Source organism: Ambystoma mexicanum, chromosome 10, assembly GCF_040938575.1.
Source record: "Ambystoma mexicanum isolate Mex_15411 chromosome 10, UKY_AmexF1_1, whole genome shotgun sequence".
In the NCBI taxonomy this organism is placed as follows: domain Eukaryota; kingdom Metazoa; phylum Chordata; class Amphibia; order Caudata; family Ambystomatidae; genus Ambystoma; species Ambystoma mexicanum.
This window is the reverse complement of record NC_090932.1, coordinates 739,982,844-740,003,061: the sequence shown is the minus strand read 5'-3', so window position 1 is coordinate 740,003,061 and position 20,218 is coordinate 739,982,844. Positions and strand designations below refer to the sequence as shown.

Here is a 20,218-nt window from a genome sequence, read left to right as displayed (position 1 = left end):
TTTTATTTTTTATTTACAGTACCACTGTGGGCATTTCCCCATGAAACCTTAAGGCCTTTTTACCCTGAAACAGGCTCAGCACACAGATCCCTACTTCAGCAGAAACCTCCAACAAGCGCAGCGCCATCTACTAAGTCTCCAAATGCCACTTTACCAGAAGTGATAACTAAATTACAGGAAAGTGCAACCCAGTCAGTGCCTTCTTCACGAATAAAGCACACATTTAAACATGGGTACAGCACCAAGCTTAGCACAGACGTCCCTTACCTCACCAAAGAGCACGCAAAACTGGACTAACGTTAAGAACTTTTGAACCGACCTGTATAATGGCAGCCTTTAGGCCACCAGATATTAATAAAACATCCGAACAGTCCCATCTCTGGAAAAGCGCTCACTCCATATTTACGGGCGTCAATGCCTTCCTCACCTTTCGCATACAACGCAACTCCCCTAACGCATTAAAGAACGGCCAGAAGCTTTACAATACATGCTCGACTCAAACACCAAGGAAACCTACCTACTCCTAATCCACCTTGCCTTCAACAAAACTGTAATCACCATTCAGTTACTTGCAAAGATCACCGAATACAATCTTGTAGTGAGCTAGCTAATCCGGCATCCAGCAAAAATACTTCCCCAAAACCGCCCACCAACAATGCCTTCCACATACAACATAAAAGGTGACCTGTCCACAGGTTTTACTCAATCTGTTTGTCTCCTTCAAAAACGTCGACCACAAAGCACTTCTCAACATACCAGCTGCTTGGAGTTAAACACCCTCCAACCCCCGCCCGCCAAACAACCCCTCTACAATGGATTGCCTTTGTTTTCACTGCTAGATCAGAATCTAAGAGGTAAGAATGAAGGAACCAACATGTATGCGGAGCAACTAAACTGTGGAATAAAATACCATGCAGACAGCGCTGGTCATTGGGCCGGCTCTCGCCGGATCCAGATGTGTAGCCGGATCTCAGGACCCAGCCAGAGTCAGCCGCCCAGACCCATGCTCTGAGCTGGGTTAATAGAAGAAAAAAAGCACCCACGAGGCGTGGAGTCGGAGCAGTTCCTTGCAGAGCCCGCAATCTAATGTCCCCTGTACTCTTTGTGCACAGTACAGATTAGATCTCCGAGCCCCTATCTTGGTGGGCTCGGAGTCTAATCTGCGCCATGGTGCAAGCGAACTATGCACACTGCACAGAGCATTTTTGTTATTTTATACTCTTCCCTCGGGTGCTTTAATTTTCATTGTACACCCGTTTCCTTTGTCTCTCTGGTGTTTATTCTTAGTTGGTTAACACCAGAGAGACACGCGGAGCCAGAACGCATTCAAATCTGACATGATATTGCAGTTTTAAACTATTATTTTGGACATTTCCTTTGATTTGAGGTCAACTGCCAGCTCTGCCCTCTCTAAACTCCGCCCCGCCCCTTGTGGGATGCCCCAACAACTTTTTTCCATTTCCACCACTGCATGCACATCATATCGGCTGTCACCAGTTGACATACTGATGTGCCTTCCACCTCCGGTTCCATTCCCCAAGTAATCGCACAGACAGGCTCAGTAACAGGCATGCATGCAGTAGCTCCCTTCAGTCCGTTTCCGCAGGCCCTGGGAGGTGCCACAGCCGCTCCACAAATGTCTGCAGAGGGGGACTCAGCAAACTAAGAGCTAAAGTGCTGGTCAATGACATCCACCCAGGGCAAACTCCGTTAAGGACGCCCTGGAGGTATACCCTGTGGCTTTGTGTCAAAATCCACACAAAAACACTGGGCTCAATGGTTGCAAGAATAGGATATTTCCCACTCAATTGGGCTACTCAAAATCTAGAATCAGCACTGCTCCACGAGCACTCCCCATTTCCAAGTCTGAGGGAGAAACAGGGTAGTCCGGGGCCGATCAGCCCCTCATAAGGACTTGCAAACACATTTCCTTTGTCATCAGTAAACCCTTTCTTATGTGCGATGTTTGGGTCATTTCCAACTGAAAGAGCCCACACCATTAACTATAAAACATATCCCAAACCAGTTAAAGTGAATAGAATAAAGTCCCTTTTTAAAAAGATTTCTTTAAACCCATTAGGTCTACTAGCTTGTCATGGGGAGGTTTGCTTTATGTCAAGGGTCAAATATTCGTTGAGGAGGTGAATAAAAGCTAGTGATGTTCTTTTATCATAACACGTTTCTATAAGGGTTTACATCATTTTCAGACTAATTGAATTTATGTATTTTGTAAATCAACTCCAATACTGTGTGAGGAATTAGACCATACGCATGTGGACGCGCGCTCACCTGGGCTTTTTTTGTTGTTGTAAATAAATGGAATGACGGTAGACCAATCTCTGCAAAACGTGTGGGGCTAACCCACACATTTTCTATGCTCACCCCACGACAAAAGCATAGAGCCATGTACTCTGGCATGGACACAACCTACAGGCGCAGTACGCCCATTAAATATTTAGTTGGAATGTGACAGGCAGGAGTAAGGGGGGGGGGGTGTCAGCCATATTAACTGCTAACGGGTTCATGGAACCACCCTGCAGCTGGTGGCAGTGATTAACATACCAACAGAGTTTACAGTAGAGGTTAACAAAGGAGACAGGAAACCCAACAACCTTTCACATGTAACTGTCAACCTGAAGCCACCTCCCGCCCTCAGTATCAATGACAGTGAACTGTCATGTCTGAGTCCCGTTTACCCCTGCTAGAGGTGACCCATTCATAAGGTACGAGAATGTGGTTTGCAGGAGCCAGAGAGTTTGGTATTGCAGCAGCCTCGGGGACCTGCCGCTTTAACAGGGACCCCACAGGGAGGACCATTAACCAGAGAGACTATTTAAACATAACAGACAGATGGGTGGGACTTAGTAGCACAAGAGAGTGAGCACAGAGCTCTGTTGAGAGAAGGGTTCAGCCATTTTAGTCGGGGGCCCACCTAGTTCCAGTTTTCACGCCTTTCCTGATGCAAAGCACTCTGAATTTTTAGCAGGGACCAAGGATTGGTTTGTTAGGGTAGACTGCACCCATTAGTCACTGTGGCCCGCTTGGCTTTAAAAGAGAGCAGAGCCCCTTTTTTGGCAGATCTGAAGACTTCAAAAAAGAAAGACGAACTCAACCTTGGACCCCGGCGGAAGGTACAGTCCGCCTTACCTTTTCTGCCAGCTAAGCAAGGCCAGGATTTCCAAAGAGGGAAGCAAAATCCTCCCCTAAACATCTCCCAGGGAACAGAGGGAGATGGATTGTTATTTTGCATTTATATAGCGCCTTATATACCATTGGTATGGTCTGAAGGCGCTGGTAAGTTGAACACCCTTGGGAACCGAAGTTCATATCAGTAGAGGGATTAGAGATAGTCAAAAAAAAGGGTGCGTGTAAGCACCGGGTATGTGTGCAGCTTGTGCGGGATCCGTGTGATGTGGATTGAGCGGCGAGTATTGGTATGAGAACAGTTATACCGAATGGTGTCATAGTATCTGTGTTCTAGTCGAGTGGTGATGTAAGGAGAGAGCAAGCGTGGTGGTGAGATAAGAGGAGTTATATGCCCTTTCAGACATTCTCTGCATTCTAAATCATACTATATTCGTCACATGCTCCTCTACGCACTCTCCCCCTCTAAGCATTCACTAGTTTTATGCACTCATCCCCACTACGCACTCATCCCCACTACGCACTTATCTGACTCCTGCGCTCTTTTGCTCCCCGCACTCATCTGTTCCCCGTACTCATCTGCTTTATGCACTTGTGCCTTACAGAAGGACCTCCGGCTATTCCAGAACCAGTACCCAGCCAGCACACAGCATACCCGGCCAGGCTCTGCAGCAAGCTTCCTGGATAGGAAGTGCAAGAAAGTCTCGGAACCTACAACCAAGGACAAGGCAGCTGCCTGCAACACCTCAGATTTGGCCCGTCCACCTTATAGGATGACAAGACTAGTAAAGCAGCTCTGAGAAATGCCCCGACAAGTATCTACCGACGTCCACCTTAAATTGCATTTTCGGACAGTCAAGTTCCTCAATCTGCATCCAACTGCAACACAGACCGTTGTCAAGCCACAGTCGCTTAAAGACATCAGACTCCTCGACCAGTGCTTTAGAACCACCGATCAGTAGTGAGACAACGATTCCCGACCCTGAGCCACTCTGTAGGACGGCCTGCAGCCATTCGTTCAACTTCGCTAGCCAAACCTTCTTGCCGCCTGATAACCACAGCCGACTCCTTTCTTTAACTGTCACAGAAACCTGCAAAGCGCACGGAAGCCAACGTGACCATGTCAAGCACCAACATCTACAGCTAATGGTACATTGTGGTTTGTTATCCCCTGGTCGCTCCTAGAGACATTTTGTGCTGAAGCCAAAAAAAAAGCAAACTGTTGTGGTTATTAAACATACCGACTACCCTCCGGTTAGTATCCAGAGTGCATCCCTTTTCCTTTGTTCAAACCATCTGTCCTCTGCATTCCTTTACAGGGTGGGCTGCATTTCTCTAGTGTTGCTAGAACTGTCGGTTATGATATAAATAAAGATATATCTGTATTTATATTATTTAGAAATTTTAAAGCGCTCACACAGCCCGGGGGCATCAAGGCCATGTTACAGTAATGTGTCTTAGTTACGTATTTATAATGCGCTTGAATATCCGGAGGTTTTTTAAGCGCTGACCCGGGGTTCGAGTCTGGGTTGCTTCATGTTGTCTTGTTTCCAAGGCGAGCACGTTGCTGCCGAGTTGATCCTCCCTTTTGATAGAACCTTTACTGGACAGTCCCTTTTGTTGGGCAATTGTATTTTCAGTGTGTTACAACTAACCAACGATCCTTGACCATTCGGAAATTAGCCTGCTGTTCCACCTATGTTACCAAAATTAGACAATTAGACAAGGAGGTTTATCATTTGCTTTTTATTCCAATCTGTTTAGATCCCTGCTAGTGTATTAGAGGTGTGGTGCTGATTGATGGTTTAGAAACCGATATTCACCCCGGGACCACTGGTGCCCTCCAAGTTGAATGGTCACGGAAAAAGTGTTGGCCGTCTACCCTGTCTCACTCTGCTACTGGCTTCTGCCACGCTCTACATTACAACTTCGCATTTCATTGCATTTCTCATGGAAAGAAAACGCTGCGCTGCCCCTTTTAGAAGGTGGGCCTTTAAAAAGGAAGTGGACAAGTGAAAGTGTAACGAAAAGTGTTGGGCAAGTGTTCGGCTGAGTGGAGACTGAGGAGCGGCAGCGGCATACGCAGCAAAATCCTGTCAGGAAACCACGTGTTCCAAATAAGCCAAAGATCTGACTGTGCTGTTACATCAAATTGCTACGTGGCTGGGCTTTTCTTCTGTCCGCTCCCTTTGCAGGCACTTTCACTGTTTGGAGTGGAGCGTATATTTTAGTACGGGCATTACCATCACCAACGTGATGGTACCTAACTTGCCTGTAGCAGTGGAGGCGACTGTGGGCCTTTCGCCTTTGAGCCTCCACTGCGCTCTCACGTAGTTGGTCTCCTGGTACTTGCTAAGTTTGCCGCGGGCCAAACAAACATCAATTTCAGTTCGATTTATTTGGGAGGCGATTGCGGGCAGCTGCCCATGAACCTCTCCTTTTGACATTTTATGCGTATGCAAGTGTGCAGAGCTTGGTTGGTTTCACCTCTGATCCAATTACTGGCTGGCAGAATGCGGGCAGGCTTACGTAGCCAAATGGGACCAGCTTAACAATCAGGAAACAATCATATCCCTGACAGAGGTGAGAAAGGTGAGAGATCGGAAGTATTGGACAGTAACTTCAAGTCTTTACCTCCAGTCTCGTCCTCACTGTGTAAATTCTCCCCCATAATCTCTTTGGGGGAGCCCCCAGGTCAGGTGCCCGGGGGTGGGAAGGAGGATATTCCCTCGGTACCGCACTTGATCCTGAACCTGGATGATCAGTTAAATCCGGGCCCCGTACCCACCATCAGGGCCCAAGTACATTAGCCATCCACCTGGCCCGTTGGCCCAGTTTACTACACCCAACGGTGCCTCTTTGACACAACCGATTTTGGGTCAATGCTTTATGGACCACTACTTTATCAAATCTGCGACCACCAGCATGGAAATGAAACCATGCCCGGTGCTAAGAGGCAAGGCCATGCTCGATCATTCCGTTATGACCTCACAGGCCCAGTTTGGCGGGCCCAAAGATCTGACTGATATCAGTATAATTGAATTTGCGCACCAGGCTGTTCAGCAAGATGCCATTCAGGATGAGATGAGGGCTGCACTCCAAACCCCTTCACGCAGGGGCACGGTTGCAGTGGGGGGATCCTGTGAGGTCTAATGAGGAGCCGGCTTCGGTACTATTGCTTCCGGTGGGGGGGGGGGGGGGGTTGTATGATACTACTCAACTGACCCCCTGACACAGAGGGTTGGGTTGAATCAACCTGGGGACCCAAGGTGGGGTAGCTCCGGCCAAATCCTTGGGCGGGTCAAGGCAGGGATAGCCCCCCCCCCCCCCCATGTCTTGGGCTGTGGGTCAGGGAAATCTTGTGCACTCGATTCGACTCAAGGCAGCAGCAGAGGGGGGGCACCACGACCTGGGTATCTGGAGAAGCTGTGGGGCTGACCTCCCCCATGGTACAACAGAGTACAGGAATCTGTTTGGGGACCTAGAGAGGGAGCCTCCACCTCAGGACTTGCCTGGGGAAAACATTGAGGGGGAATGGACTATGGACTGCCCCTGAAGTAGGATGGGGAAATCACGGGTCCTGAAATTGCCCCCCAGATGCTCCCCTGTACTAGAGTGTGGCTGCAGGTGTCAAGGACCTTCTGCAATGCCTGCTCCTGCCCACTCCCTATGTGCCAACGGTGTGGGGGGGGGGGGGTTTAACAGCATGACCCAATGTATAGGGGCTTGAATGGTGCCTCACTTGATCTGCAAGGAGTGGAATTTGCAGGGCGAGAGGAGTACTCAAGGTGGAAAGACAAACCCACAGACTGAGAGAGCTACCAATTGAGTACGACTAGCAAGCTAGGACATTACCACCCCGTCTGCTCGACTTGGTACAATATCCTCGCAATCTGCAGAAATTCCAGCTCTAGCTATGGTGGGCTCTGCAGATATTGGGAGAGTGTCCTTCCCAGATAGAAATCATCTTGATGGTGGTCGGTCAAAATGTCGAAAATAAAATGTAGAACAATAATGTCGAAAAAAAAAAAAATAGAAAAAAAATGTCGAATTCCCTTTTTTTTAAATTATATATTTATTTTGGGGTCCGGGAATAAAAAAAGTGGGTAAAACAAAAAAAAAGAAAAGAAAAAAAAGAAAAAGGGGGTGTTGGGGGAACCCCCCCTTTTCTAATAAAAAACGTCATAAAACGACATTTTGACTTTCTGCATTTTATCTTTCTACATTTTCACTATAAATCCATCTTGATACCAATAACATTTACCTGAATTCCACGTTACTCAGCGAGTTTAGATCTAGGATTTGAGATATAAAATGTGCAGGTGGAAGAAAACTCATTTGGGTAGAAGTGCTTGAGAACGGTGGCTTGACCTGTGGACAGTGCAAGTAACGCTGGGGGATTGGGGAAGGTGATTGAATCTGGAAAAACGATTGATTGGGCTGTTGTCATCTCAACCCTGTGGCAGAAACTTGTTCCATGAATAGTCCTCCTGTGTGGGCACAGTGCACAGAATGATACCTGTGCCTGAAAACTTGGAACACCCGTGGAAGCTTGCATCTGTTCAAAATATTTCTTTCCAGGGTTGCCCCACAGTGTGGTGATGATCCCTCCTACCAAGTGAGGATACAATCTTTATATTCAAAGGAAGGGATAAAAGAAAAACTACATATTGTACCCTATGACATCAGGTGTCTAGAAACAACCATTAGCAAATATAGGCTGCGTATTGTGTAATAGCTAACACATACAATGTTTCCTAAAATATCATTTTTTAATTCACACGCAAGTATCAAAAAGCATTTAAAAAACACATACACGACATAGCAATATACAATGATAAAAAAATGCATATTCCACCTCACACAATCAAGTTAACAATTACTTGAAATCACAAACGCAGTAGCAACTCAATTTTTCTTGCTTTCTACTGTGTTGATGTAGCCCAACTTATATAAGTTTCTGTCCTTATTGCTGTAAATGACGGGACATTCTTCAGGGGCAGACATTTGACTTGTGCTGTTAGAGGAGTCTGCTGTGTAGAGAAATCTAACTAAGTGTACATACAAAAACAGAAACACATACTACGTGGGCATCTTAGGTTTTAATTAATAAACCTAGCCAACCCCTAATCACCAATATGGAGGACAAGTATACACTTAGTAATATACCTGAAACGTGAACTTGTAGGGATAAATGTCTTCAAAGTTCCTAAACAATTCCAAATCTTGTTCTTCACCTTTCTAGTAAAATGGACAATACACTCATGGACCAAACCTACAACCAATTAGAAAACAAATGCTTAAAGTAGTGCACAAAAGTGAATATTCACCAGTTTCTTAACCCTGTCACCAACAGTTAACAATGGACATAATTTTAGCCTCACCCATAACAATGTAAGGGGATTATTTTACTAGAGAAGCAGCGAGAATACCGATTTTCTATATTCTACCTAAACTTCACAAAAATAAAGAGAAACCTCCAGGTAGACCGATAGTGTCGGGTGTTAATTCCATTCTGGAACCCTTGTCCAAATTTGTAGACATTTAGCTTCGTCCTTTTGTAATGAAAATGAAAAGTTATGTTCAAGATACAAGGGATGCCATTGTGAAAATTGAAGGGATGCCTTTCGATTCCACTAAAGACGTGTTGATTTGTCTAGACATACAATCACTATACACCAATATTCCTCAAAGAGCCACTTTAGAAGTAGTGGAAGAGACATGATTACAACGAGAGGATAATCATCCCGTGAGCAGTGCTTTCATTCTTTGGTGTGCTGAAACAGCTTTAAATCAACAACTTTTTTCAATTTCTCTGGCAATTTTACATACAGGTGGAGGGGACGGCCATTGGTGCTGCCAGGGCCCCCAATTTAGCCAATTTGTATGTTGACATGGTGGAACAAACAGTGATTTACTCTGGGGTTAATCCTTTCAGACACCAAATAAAACAGTGGTTGAGATACATCGACGACGTCTTTATGGTGTGGCATGGGTCGATTGAGGAGGCTAACATTGTTTCTAGCAAGGTTGAACAATCTAAACAGATATCTTTAATTCACGGCATCTATGAGCTCACTTGAAGTCAACTATTTGGATTTAACAATTTATCACAGAGACAACCAGCTCTGGGTGAAACCCTTTGTGAAAAGTACCGATAGGAATGCTCTCCTTCACTATGAGAACCATCATGCCAAGCATGTTCGTGACAACTTGCCTTTTGGGCAATTTCTGCGTCTTAAACGCAATAGCAGCACCAGACCTGACTATGAAGAGAGGGCCAATATATTAATGGACAAACTGATCGATAGAGGATACCCTGTGAAAATTGTTAAACAGTCTGCAAAACGTGCCTTCAATAATAATCGCGAGGCTCTTTTTGAAAAGAAAAGTAAAGACAAGCACGAGACTCCGCTGGTGTTTGTCAATACCTTTAGTAATGTCTCCTACAAAGTTAAGAACATTATTTGTAGGAATTGGAAAAACACCATGACCATTCCTCTTCCTCTGGTGGCATTTAAAAAGAGACATTCGCGATTTAGTAATGAAAAATGACATTCAGAAGACCGGCAATATCGAGGCCACACAAAGTACACTGTGGGGGTTACCTCGAGTAGTGTGACATCACCCCTGTGGCGACTGTGTAATGTGCCCTCTGACACGCAAAATGACCTCTGTACATCTTGGTTTAAATACAGAATGGTCTTTAAAAGAACATACAAATTGCCAGACAGAAAACGTTATCTATATGATCAGGTGTCCGTGTGCCTCGTTATACATAGGTAAGACCAACAGGAAGTGTAAGACACGTATGATTGAACACAAAAGCTGTCTTAAGAACCATACCGACAAAGCTCCGTTAGTCAAACACTAGGATGAGATGGGTCACTCCTTTTTGGAATTTGAATGGTGCATCTTGAAGAAGGTTAAGGGGAGAACACAGGAAGAAATAAATAGAAAATTAATTAATTTGGAGCAGAAACTCATTTTTCTAACAAAAAGCCATATCATAGGGCTAAATAAAAATATTGAGTGGCACAATATTAAAGAGTTGCTGCACTTCCTGACAGGTAATTTCCTATGTAGTCCCTTATAACTGTCCTGCCTGGAAAAATGTAAAAATGATCATAGGGCAGCTGTTGATTATGAAATATTTGTAAGTTACATTGTTTGCCAAAGTAGTGGGCTTTCTTTTGTTTCCATGCTTTTCATCAAGTGTAACTGCACAATAGATATAAGGAATGGTATTCGGCGTCATGTACATTTACATGAATGTGTTGCAACTGTGATGCATAACGAAATTTTGAAGATATGTTGCAATCTGTTGAAAAGATCAACATAGGATTAGGCGGCATCCCTGAAATCCATTTTTTGTACATTTTTTTGTGCATATTTGGTGTCGCAGTACTTGTGGGAATTGCGGACGCAGTGACGCCTGACGTCATCACGTTATGCGTAGCGTGATGACATCATTACGTTGCGCATACCTACGCGTCTGTATTACCAAACAGACGTTCGTGGACAGAGGTTGTGGTTAGACGCTGTATTTGAATCACGGTGCTACACCAGTTATAGGTAAGAGCAAGGCTGACGTGAGAGATTAAATCAAATGGTGTGCTGACACTTTGAGCACTATGTGGAGCATTGGGCTAATGTCTAGTATGTATGGTACCATAGATATTCTGATGCTTAGGATGGTGTATGGGAGCGAGGGGTCCTCAGGCCCCCTCGCGTCGTACGCTCCTCAGTACAAGGCTTGGACCACGTGCCTCCGGTAGTGGGATTGCCCCTTGCCCTTATGTAAAGTTAACCACGGTTGACTGCTGCATAGGTGGGACTACTGAGCAAGACACGGGACATCCATCTTTTGTGCCCCCTTTCGGCTCCATCTTGGGTAAACAGGCCTCACTGCGATAGTACAGCAATGCTCAGCTCCCCTTTCCACCGCAGCGGACAGGGACAGGGAGACACACACACACACCTGGCTGGCTGGCCCCCACCCTTGCACTCCCCCTGCGAAGGAAAGCTCTGCGCTTCCATTCTCACGCTGAAGCTGGAGAAAGTTGCAACAATCAATATGCTACAGTTTTCTTCCTCTGAGATCACTGTTCGCCTGAGAACCGGCATGTGAACCAGGATGAGCTAAGCACTTTCTGCTCGATTCGTCCTCATAAACGTGCAAGCCGCCCACCCCCATTAAAACAATTTATTGCCATCCTGACCCTGCACCCCCTGTAAGGTATTTCTTTCAAGTGCCAGACCCTCGCCTGTGCTGCGAAACCCATCCAACACACGCACTACTAACCTTAAGCATTTTTATTATTATATTTGCTTTTACTTGTACTAATGAGTTTGAAACCTAAAAGAGATGCGAAACATAGCCTGATTCTTTTACATGCACAATGAAGGTCAAGGCCTTCAATTAAAGCCACAAATGACCCAATTGTACTGACAATAATCATTGTGTGTAACTTATGTAGAAATGTGACAAGTAGCATTAAATGTTTTAAATAATTTGTTGTTTAGTATGTAACATGTTAGCTTAGGTAGTGACCACAGTGACCGGACCCTGACCTGCATGGAGCACAAGCCGTTTGACGTCTGTCAGCTACTCAGCCAAACAGGAGGAAGAGATGCTACTCACACCTACAGCACCACACCGTCTGGCCAATCGGGTCCATTTAGCATTTTTTGTTAGAGTTACTTTGACTAATATAAATATAAATAGGAGAGTTTTTTGGGTTATTTCCTAGCTGAGAAATAAACCATCCTTTGAACTCATGCAGCCGGGTCTCAGTGCCTTTTTCCCCCCCGACAAGGAGTTTTGTCTGCCATTTTATTTTTTTCTCTCACACGTAGTAAGACGGGGAAAGGCACCTACAATGGTAGTGGTTTGGCCTGGAATAAAGAGAAAGGAACCAACTTGAAGTTAGACAGAGTCAGAATAAGGACGGGCCTTTTGACACATTTGAGAACTTTTAAACAATACTAATTAAGGGTAGGGTTTGAAGTGAGCTGAAATATGTACAGGCTTATCAGCAATGATAGAAACTATATTCATTGAGCTTTTTGTTTTACCATACCCTTGTGACTGTAGAAATCAAAAGTTAGTCATGTAACCATGGAACTACAGTTTAAGATTTTTTCGTCATACGATTCAAGAGAGGATTCTATACCTTTTGCCATCAAGAAGAGCCCTTTCTCCACTGTTATGGGTGAGGCTAAAATGTATGTCCATTGTTAACTGGTGGTGACAGGGTTAAGAAACTGGTGAATATTTGTGCACTACTGTAATCATTTGTTTTCTAATTGGTTGTAGGTTTGGTCCAGGAGAGTGTATTGTACATTCTACTAGAAAGGTGAAGAACAAGATTTGGAATTGTTTAGGAACTTGAAGACATTTATCCCGACAAGTTCACCTTTCAGGTATATTACTAAGTGTATACTTGTCCTCCCTATTGGTGATTAGGGTTTGGCTAGGTTTATTAATTAAAACCCAAGATGCCAATGTAGTAATGTGTTTCTGTTTTTGTATGTACCCGTAGATAACAGCACAAGTCAAATTTCTGCCCCTGAAGAATGTCCCGTCATTTACAGCAATAAGGACAGAAACTTATATAAGTTGGGCTACATCAACACAGTAGAAAGCAAGAAAAATTGAGTTGCTACTGCGTTTGTGATTTCAAGTAATTGTTAACTTGATTGTGTGAGGTGGAATATGAATTTTTTTATCATTGTATATTTCTATGTCGTGTATATGTGTTTTTTAAATGCTTTTTGATACTTGTGTGTGAATTAAAAAATGATATGATATTTTAGGAAACATTGTATGTGTTATCTATTACACAATACGCAGCCTATATTTGCTAATGGTTGTGTCTAAACACCTGATGTCAGGGTACAATATGTTGTGTTTTTCTTGTATCCCTAGCTTGCATCTTTTCTCCAACACTAGCTGCCTCCATTATTTAAGAAGGGCCAACTGCTTTTGCTCGCAGGAGAGGTGGCTATTAGATGCCCCAATCCTGGATGGCTATACAACATTCACCCAACAGGACAAAGGGGGTGCGCGGGAGGGTGGCCCTTGGGTGGACTGCTTACTGCAGTGGGAAACACTTGGGCTCGAGTGGTTCAATTATTGAAGGGCTTCCTTTTGGAGCCCTGGGGGTGGATCTCTCCTCACAGGATGGCTCAATGAAACTATTGATTGTTAACTATTCGCACAAAGGTATTGCGAATGCTGAGGAGTTTGAGAAAGTGTGCCATTTAATGGATGAATGGTCCTTTTTACATCAAAACGGCAGGTTCATTTTTGTGGGTGATCGCAATTCTGACTGTGGTTTCCAGGAAATTCTGAAATCTGTGATTTGCATTTGGATCCTGCGGGTACCTCTGAAAAAGCAGATTGGGAAAATATGGTATCTGGCCTTGGGTGGGGGGGGGGGGCCTTGGCAGGGAAGCTATGCCCTAAAACCAAGGAAACGGTCTGGCATACTTGGCATTTGGGGTGTGGGGTGTGGGTGAACAGCTAATCTATTCTAGATTATATCTAATTAGACCGTTTTCTGATGGACCAATGTAGGTTGTTCTCTGTGTTTAAAAATGCTTGGAGCGATCACTGCATCTTGACAGCTGTCTTCGATCTGGTAACAGGTATCAGAGAGTTTAGATCTCAGCCTCATGTGGTAGCTAATGTAGCAGGGAATGCAGTCAGATGGACGGATACAAACATCATTGCCTTGAATTCATATCTGAGGGCCACATTGAACACTACTACTCTCGACTGGAAAATTAACAACTTTAACGCAGTCGAGATCCAGCAACTAATAGGCGTTCTGATCTCTGACATTCGTCCTAGGTTAGTAACTAGAGGGAGCGGTCCTGCAAGACACATCCACTGTTACAATGGGGAGTTGGCCCTAGTGGAAGCAAGTTTGAGGAGGGAACAGAGTTATTCAGAGATCAGATTTTGATGAGACTACTCGAACTATTAGGAATACTAGGCAGAACTACAAGAATTACTGTAAAATAATAAAAAATGCCCTTCTACAGCTGGATGCTGAAATCATGTTTGGGGTATTAATTAACATCAAGGCGAGTGCATTTTGGTCCTTGGTTAGTGGGCAAGATCCCAACTATGTGGTTACCCAGTTAAATTCGATCTCTGAATTGCGTTGGGTGGGTTTTTTTTTAAAGTAAGTTTGAGAGGCCAATGAATGATCAATTTGAAGAGGTCATAATTGATAAATTGGATACCTTAAGGTGGGAGCCCCAGTTGAAGAGGAGTACTATTCACACTCAAAGTAAATGTAAAAAAAAAAAAAAAAAATCACAGGCACCTGGACAAAATTGTCTAACTAATGTAACCTTTAAGGCGAACCGAAATCTTTGGACCAACAGGCTGAACCTCGATTTTAAAGATATTCTTAGTACTGTTGTGACGCCTTTGTCTTGGGAGTACGGCCTATATGATTCCCATCTATAAATGTGGAAGTAGAACAGATCCTAAGAACTATCGGCCATCTCATTAATAGATGCCGACTGCAAGATCATCTCTGCATTTCTGTTCTCACATTCGAAGACTGGGCCACGTTAGTCCACCTCCTTGATAAGATTGAAGATGGGTTTCCGTAAGAGCCATGCGACCAACATCAACTGACTCGTCCTTAAATGTATTCAAGAGGATGCGTGGAGAAGACCGAAGGGTTGCACCTATATGGCGTCAATTGATCCCTCAGGCGCATTTGACTGCGTTGTCTGCAGCAAACTCTGTGCTAAATTGGCAGCATGGGGCATGCCGGCAGGTTTAATTAGACTTATCCATGGGGTATATGAGAATAGCGAGATACAAGTTTGCTTAAGCCAGAAGGGGGATCTATCAGAACAAATTCGTTGCTACAGGGGTGTTAGGCATGGATGTGCCCTAGCCCCTGGTTGTTCAATCAATATGTCAGATGTGGCGATCTGTTTAACTAACAAAAAGGGTTGTTAGCCCCAAAAGTAGGGACTGCCAAAATGATATGGCTTGCATACGCAGACTACTTTTTGATCTTCGACCTAACTAGGGTCGGTCTGCAATGGCTTCCGAATAGATTTGTCGGGCATGCTACAGAAAATGGTCTCATCATTAGCCTTGCTAAAACTAAAATATTGGCTTTCTCAAAAGTAAAAACTAAGAACAGTCACCACTCCTGGCAGGTTGAAGGGACCCCCATCAAAACATTGGTGAGCGTCAGATATTTGGGTTTCCACTTCGGAGCACATAAGGGATCTAAGGCTGTGTATTGATATCTTGATGCAAAAGGCTAAGATACTGGCATAGCGACTATGTTCTTCGAAGGAAAGATAGTGCCAAAATTAATCTATGGGATTGAGTTGTCTACAGTGGGCACTATGAAAATCCTGGAAAGAATCGGGGGTAGGATCTGGAGACGATACTTAGCATTCCAAACGCAGTACCGAGCTCGGCCATTAGGTATGAGTTAGGTGCGACCTCTCTGCTGGCGAGGGTACAATGGCACTTACTAACATATGCCAAGATCATGGCACCTATCCCAAACTCCCTATATCACCTCTTGGGAGATGACGTAAAGCTGTCAGTAGATTTGGCGAATCTTAAGGATAGTTGTGACTCAATCCTATCCAATATTGACTTGAACCTTGAGACCCCGATTAAAAATCCCCTGCGAACTAAAAAGTCCCTGCTGGATTATGATTGGATTGTAACCACAGATGCATTTCACTCCTATTTATCAATGGGCCATCTTGCCCACAAACATACATGCAGAGGATCTGTGTCCCCCATTCTCCTCCAATTCCCTAACCGCTACTATTGCGGGCTTCTACTTAGACTAAGGTGGAACATTTTACCAACCAAGGACATCCTGTATGGGAGGAAACAAATGCCAATTGAGGATTTGGGGTGTAGATTCTGCTCCATAAAATTGGAGTCAAACATCTGGTATTGGAATGTAATTGTTAAGCCCTTGTGAGGCTGAGATCTAAATGTTGGGCGGCCTGGCGACAATACCACTTTGCATACAGTGACGACCTACTGTGGAAGCGCTGCCTTAGCATACAGAACGTTTCGGAGGGACTGGCCCTATCAGGCTTTATTAAAGGCTTGAACCTCTTGATATTGTGATGAAATCCCTGAACAGCTAAATACTGGTTTCAGATATAGCTGCTCTGGTGGCCACTACCTGCCTAAGCCTCATTGACAGTTTTTCTTTTTAACTGTTTTGGGGGTATATTTTTATTGTTTTTATAATTGGAAACTACAATGTTGTTCCTTCTGTTTTATTTAGTAATCACAAGGAAGTGCAGTTGGGTTTGAACGTATGTTTATCTTTTTGCCAACTGCGAGGAAATGGTGTTGGAAAGTCTTTTAACATGCTCCGAAGGTGATTTCTTTTTTTATTTCAGTATTAATTTAGTGATTTATATTTGCATTATGTCTTTTCACTGCTACTTCACCGACATGGTTATTTGGTTTTCTCTACGTACTTAGTTGCTCTGTTTATATAATGAATTGGTTTCCTTTTTAAATTTGTAAAGGTTTCATATAAACCACATACAATAAAAATAAAAGAAAGGTCACATACGGTATTATTGCAGGCTTTGAAATCCTAACATGTTTGTACCAAGTAAAGACTAGAATGTGTTTGGTCGAGTGTTTAAATTTGTGCTGGCCCTTCAGCAGAGTTGCATCCGTTGCTCTATGCTGCCTACCGCGTTGATGTCTCTGCCTGCACCGTTTACCCTACCCCAGTGGCAGCCCTGCTTAATATATTGACTTCTGCAGGCTATAAGCGCAGTCCCCAAGGCAGGGAGAGAGCTAATTAAGAAGTACACCCCCAACAAATGTTTAAATATACTTGTTTGTCCCCCTCTAACCTTTCCATCCCACATTTCACTGCCCACTGATTCAGACTCCGGGACCATTGGCACATCCAGCAGGGCCTCGAACTGGCCCAGCAGTCATTTTTAGCACATCTACTTCTTTAGAGCAGTTATAGTTGTGGTGGCCTGTACTGGAATCACAAGCCACACGAATGGAGTGCAAGGGGAGGGCTTTATTCACTAACAGCAGGTCGATAAATCAAGACTAAGCACTGGATTACTGAAGCCTGTGGACTCGAATGGTTGAGTCTTTAAGGACTTTTCTCCAACAGGAGGCAGCCAAGTAGGTGCAACCACTCTCCTTATTCTTCCGTGCCATCTCCGCACATTGCCCTCGTCTTCGAGAGATTGCTCCACAGCAGCGCACTGCTAATGTGGGCCTGAGTTAAGAGGGTCTGGTCAAGAAGGAAAATGTGCCTCGAGTACAGAGCAGTCATGACTGGAGGTCCTCCCATCAAGCCTCTCTGCTCTCAATTATATCTTAATTTTGTCCATCTCGCTACTTGTAGTTTCCACATTTTTTGCAAAAAGCTGCACCGCCAGCATAAATGAAAGGAAAATGGATCATGAAAGCTAGTTCCTCTTCAGTGACCCTTTTTTATGAAATGTTTAAGATCATGTTGTTAATACTGGAATGGGCCGTACAAGTACCCGCTACACCCCAAAGTGTATGGATTCATTTTTTAAAGTTAAAGTATTCTAAGCAATGAAATGGGCAAAATGCCACCATGAAAATCATATTTTTAACAGAAAAATTAGGCCCATGCGGAAGTATGTGGTTGGACTATTTCCTAACTCCATTTGGCCTATATATGGGTTTCTTTTTCTGGCAACCCTACTGGGCACAAAGGGGAAGCAGCGAAACAGCGGGGCCGCCTGTCTAGGACTATGAGGCAAAGCATTGTCTGAACTGGAGGTTACCTGTTCGAGAACCAATTAAGTGCACACCTGCCAAGATTTAGCAGAGCGAGGGGTGCTGGGGTCAAGGTAAGGGCAAACATTGCACGGGGCAGTGTCACCAAGTCTACTATAATGGGTGGTCGTTTTAGTGTATCTGTACGATACAATGATCAGGCAGGGATTGCTTGGGGGGAGGGGGGGCATGCAAAACATATCGGTTCTATTTCTTCAGGTTTCGTTTAGCAAATGCACTTTAACCAATGGCAGGTTTAAACGTACAAACAGTGGCTAAGAATTAGGGTGCAGACAGACATAAATCGTGGCCTACAGTGTGCGGGGGGGGGGGGTTGCCTAATGACTCAGAATCGTTTTCCTGTTTGGTTCCCTAGTCATCGCAAGTGCTCTACTTACAAACAAATCTTGTTCTGTACAAGTGAGCCTCATCCCTTAATATATCCGATTTAATATATCGGATTTACTAAACACTTTTACACCTTCAAAATAAGCAAATACTCAAAGAAGGCTGCACAAATCGAGATTACCAACAAAATTAGAAACAGCGAACAGATCAAAGCCGGCCACCTGCTTCCACACACCCAGTTTCACCGAAATGATCGGGGGGGGGGGGGGGGATTGCCAGCACAAGACACAATTTGGGCACGTAGGGTTGAGACTACGTTTCCGGGTTTTATCAGTGTGAGGGTCAGCAGTATCAATGTCAAGGGACGGAATGCAAATTTATCGCAAATTCTGCATCTCGTCAGTTTCACACACAATGTTATTTACAACCAAAGCCAGGCTGCTCAATACTAGCCGTCGCACCACCATGTATTTTAACGTACATCATGCTATGGTCATTACTTGACCTACACCTGTACAGGATTAGTAAACATTTTGCGCAGTTGTGTCTTTCGGTGTTCTTTGTAATATGTATTTTCTTACTTCGATATTTAACTCGGGCACATCGTCTCCCTCTGTGAGGGACTTGGCATTAGATGTCTAAAGTGATCTCTGCTAAAACTACAACACAACTATTGAACTCTAAACCCGTGACAGCACTCGGACATAAAGCCACGGGCAGACACACAAGGTGACGTGAAAAGGCGATCGCGTTCCCAGTTAAGCCCATGCCAGCTGGTTACTAAATCCTTAATCAATAAGCCTTGTACAGGCGAGGTATCTGATCTATCCTGTCTACGCTCCGGGCCAGTATAACGGCATAATGAACGTTACTATTGCGGCCTGCGCTATACGGAGAAGCCGCACACCATTGTGTTCAACACGGTCGGGCAGCAGAGAAAGACCAAGAGTGTGTTGTAGGAAAGGTTGTCGCACCCGAGCAGGCAAGGCAGCTAGTTGTATTTTATCAACGCCGGGTCCCTGTCACCGGGCGATGCGGTTTCACTGTAAGAGCGATATGAAGCTAGTCAGGTGGAGCGATCACACTGACTGTCTGGGATTGACACACAGTCTAGGACATCCGGAACTTACCAGATCTGGAAGCGCAGCAGGGGTCCGCTCGTGTAATGCATCCGAAGCTTTTTTACACCGTTTCCGCCGTCATTCTGACTTAAGGCAGCGCTTAGCCCCAGGAGCAACAGCAACACAGAGGGGAAGCCGCGCGGTGACATCCTCTCCCCACTCAACACCGGGAACTAGTCCCGCACGCACACTCACACCAACCACCTCGCGGAAGCATTGTGACGGCAAGACGCTGCGTTCATCGTCACCGACTCCTGACATTGCCTGGCGTTCTAGGGAAGGAGGGAGGGCAGAAGAACACAGGTACGCAAATCTCGCGGCCATCTTAAAACGGAACCGTTAAGCTTCTATGAAGAATTACAGGCGGCTAAACACGCCTGTACCGCCAGGAAGGGTAATAGTATTTTTTTTTATTGTTCTAATATTTATTTATTTTAAAAAAAAATTGACAAAGAAAAGAGGTTGGAATCTCAGTAATAATTCCAATACACTTCTAATGAAGCAGTGTGAAAGTAAAAATAAATAAGGAAAAACATGTTGTCATGTTAGCTAAATCAAGATATAAGAATCAAACAAAATCTTGAGAACATCTTGATAACCTGGGAGGTGCTGGGGCAGCACAGATGGGTAAGTACAACATACATACCAACATTAGCCATTCCATTCAGCATGGGCTAATCCAGTCCTGTTTTTCTTTTGCATTCTGGATGTCGAGACCTTGCGGCTCAGATCATGCTCAACTCTACTCTTTACTTCAGGAGCAGCCAATTGAAAAGTTCACAACATTAAA

General features: G+C 44.5%; 1 protein-coding gene across 1 annotated transcript in view; it reads right to left on the bottom strand.

Moving 5' to 3' along the window:
• The window catches only part of SELENOT (selenoprotein T), a 188,257-nt gene extending 168,491 nt beyond the window's left edge, over window positions 1–19,766 (bottom strand). The window contains exon 1 of the mRNA XM_069618379.1: window positions 19,438–19,766. The gene's annotated coding sequence lies outside the window, so the exon portion shown is untranslated. The remainder of the gene's footprint in view (window positions 1–19,437) is intronic.
• Window positions 19,767–20,218: the final 452 nt, after the last annotated feature.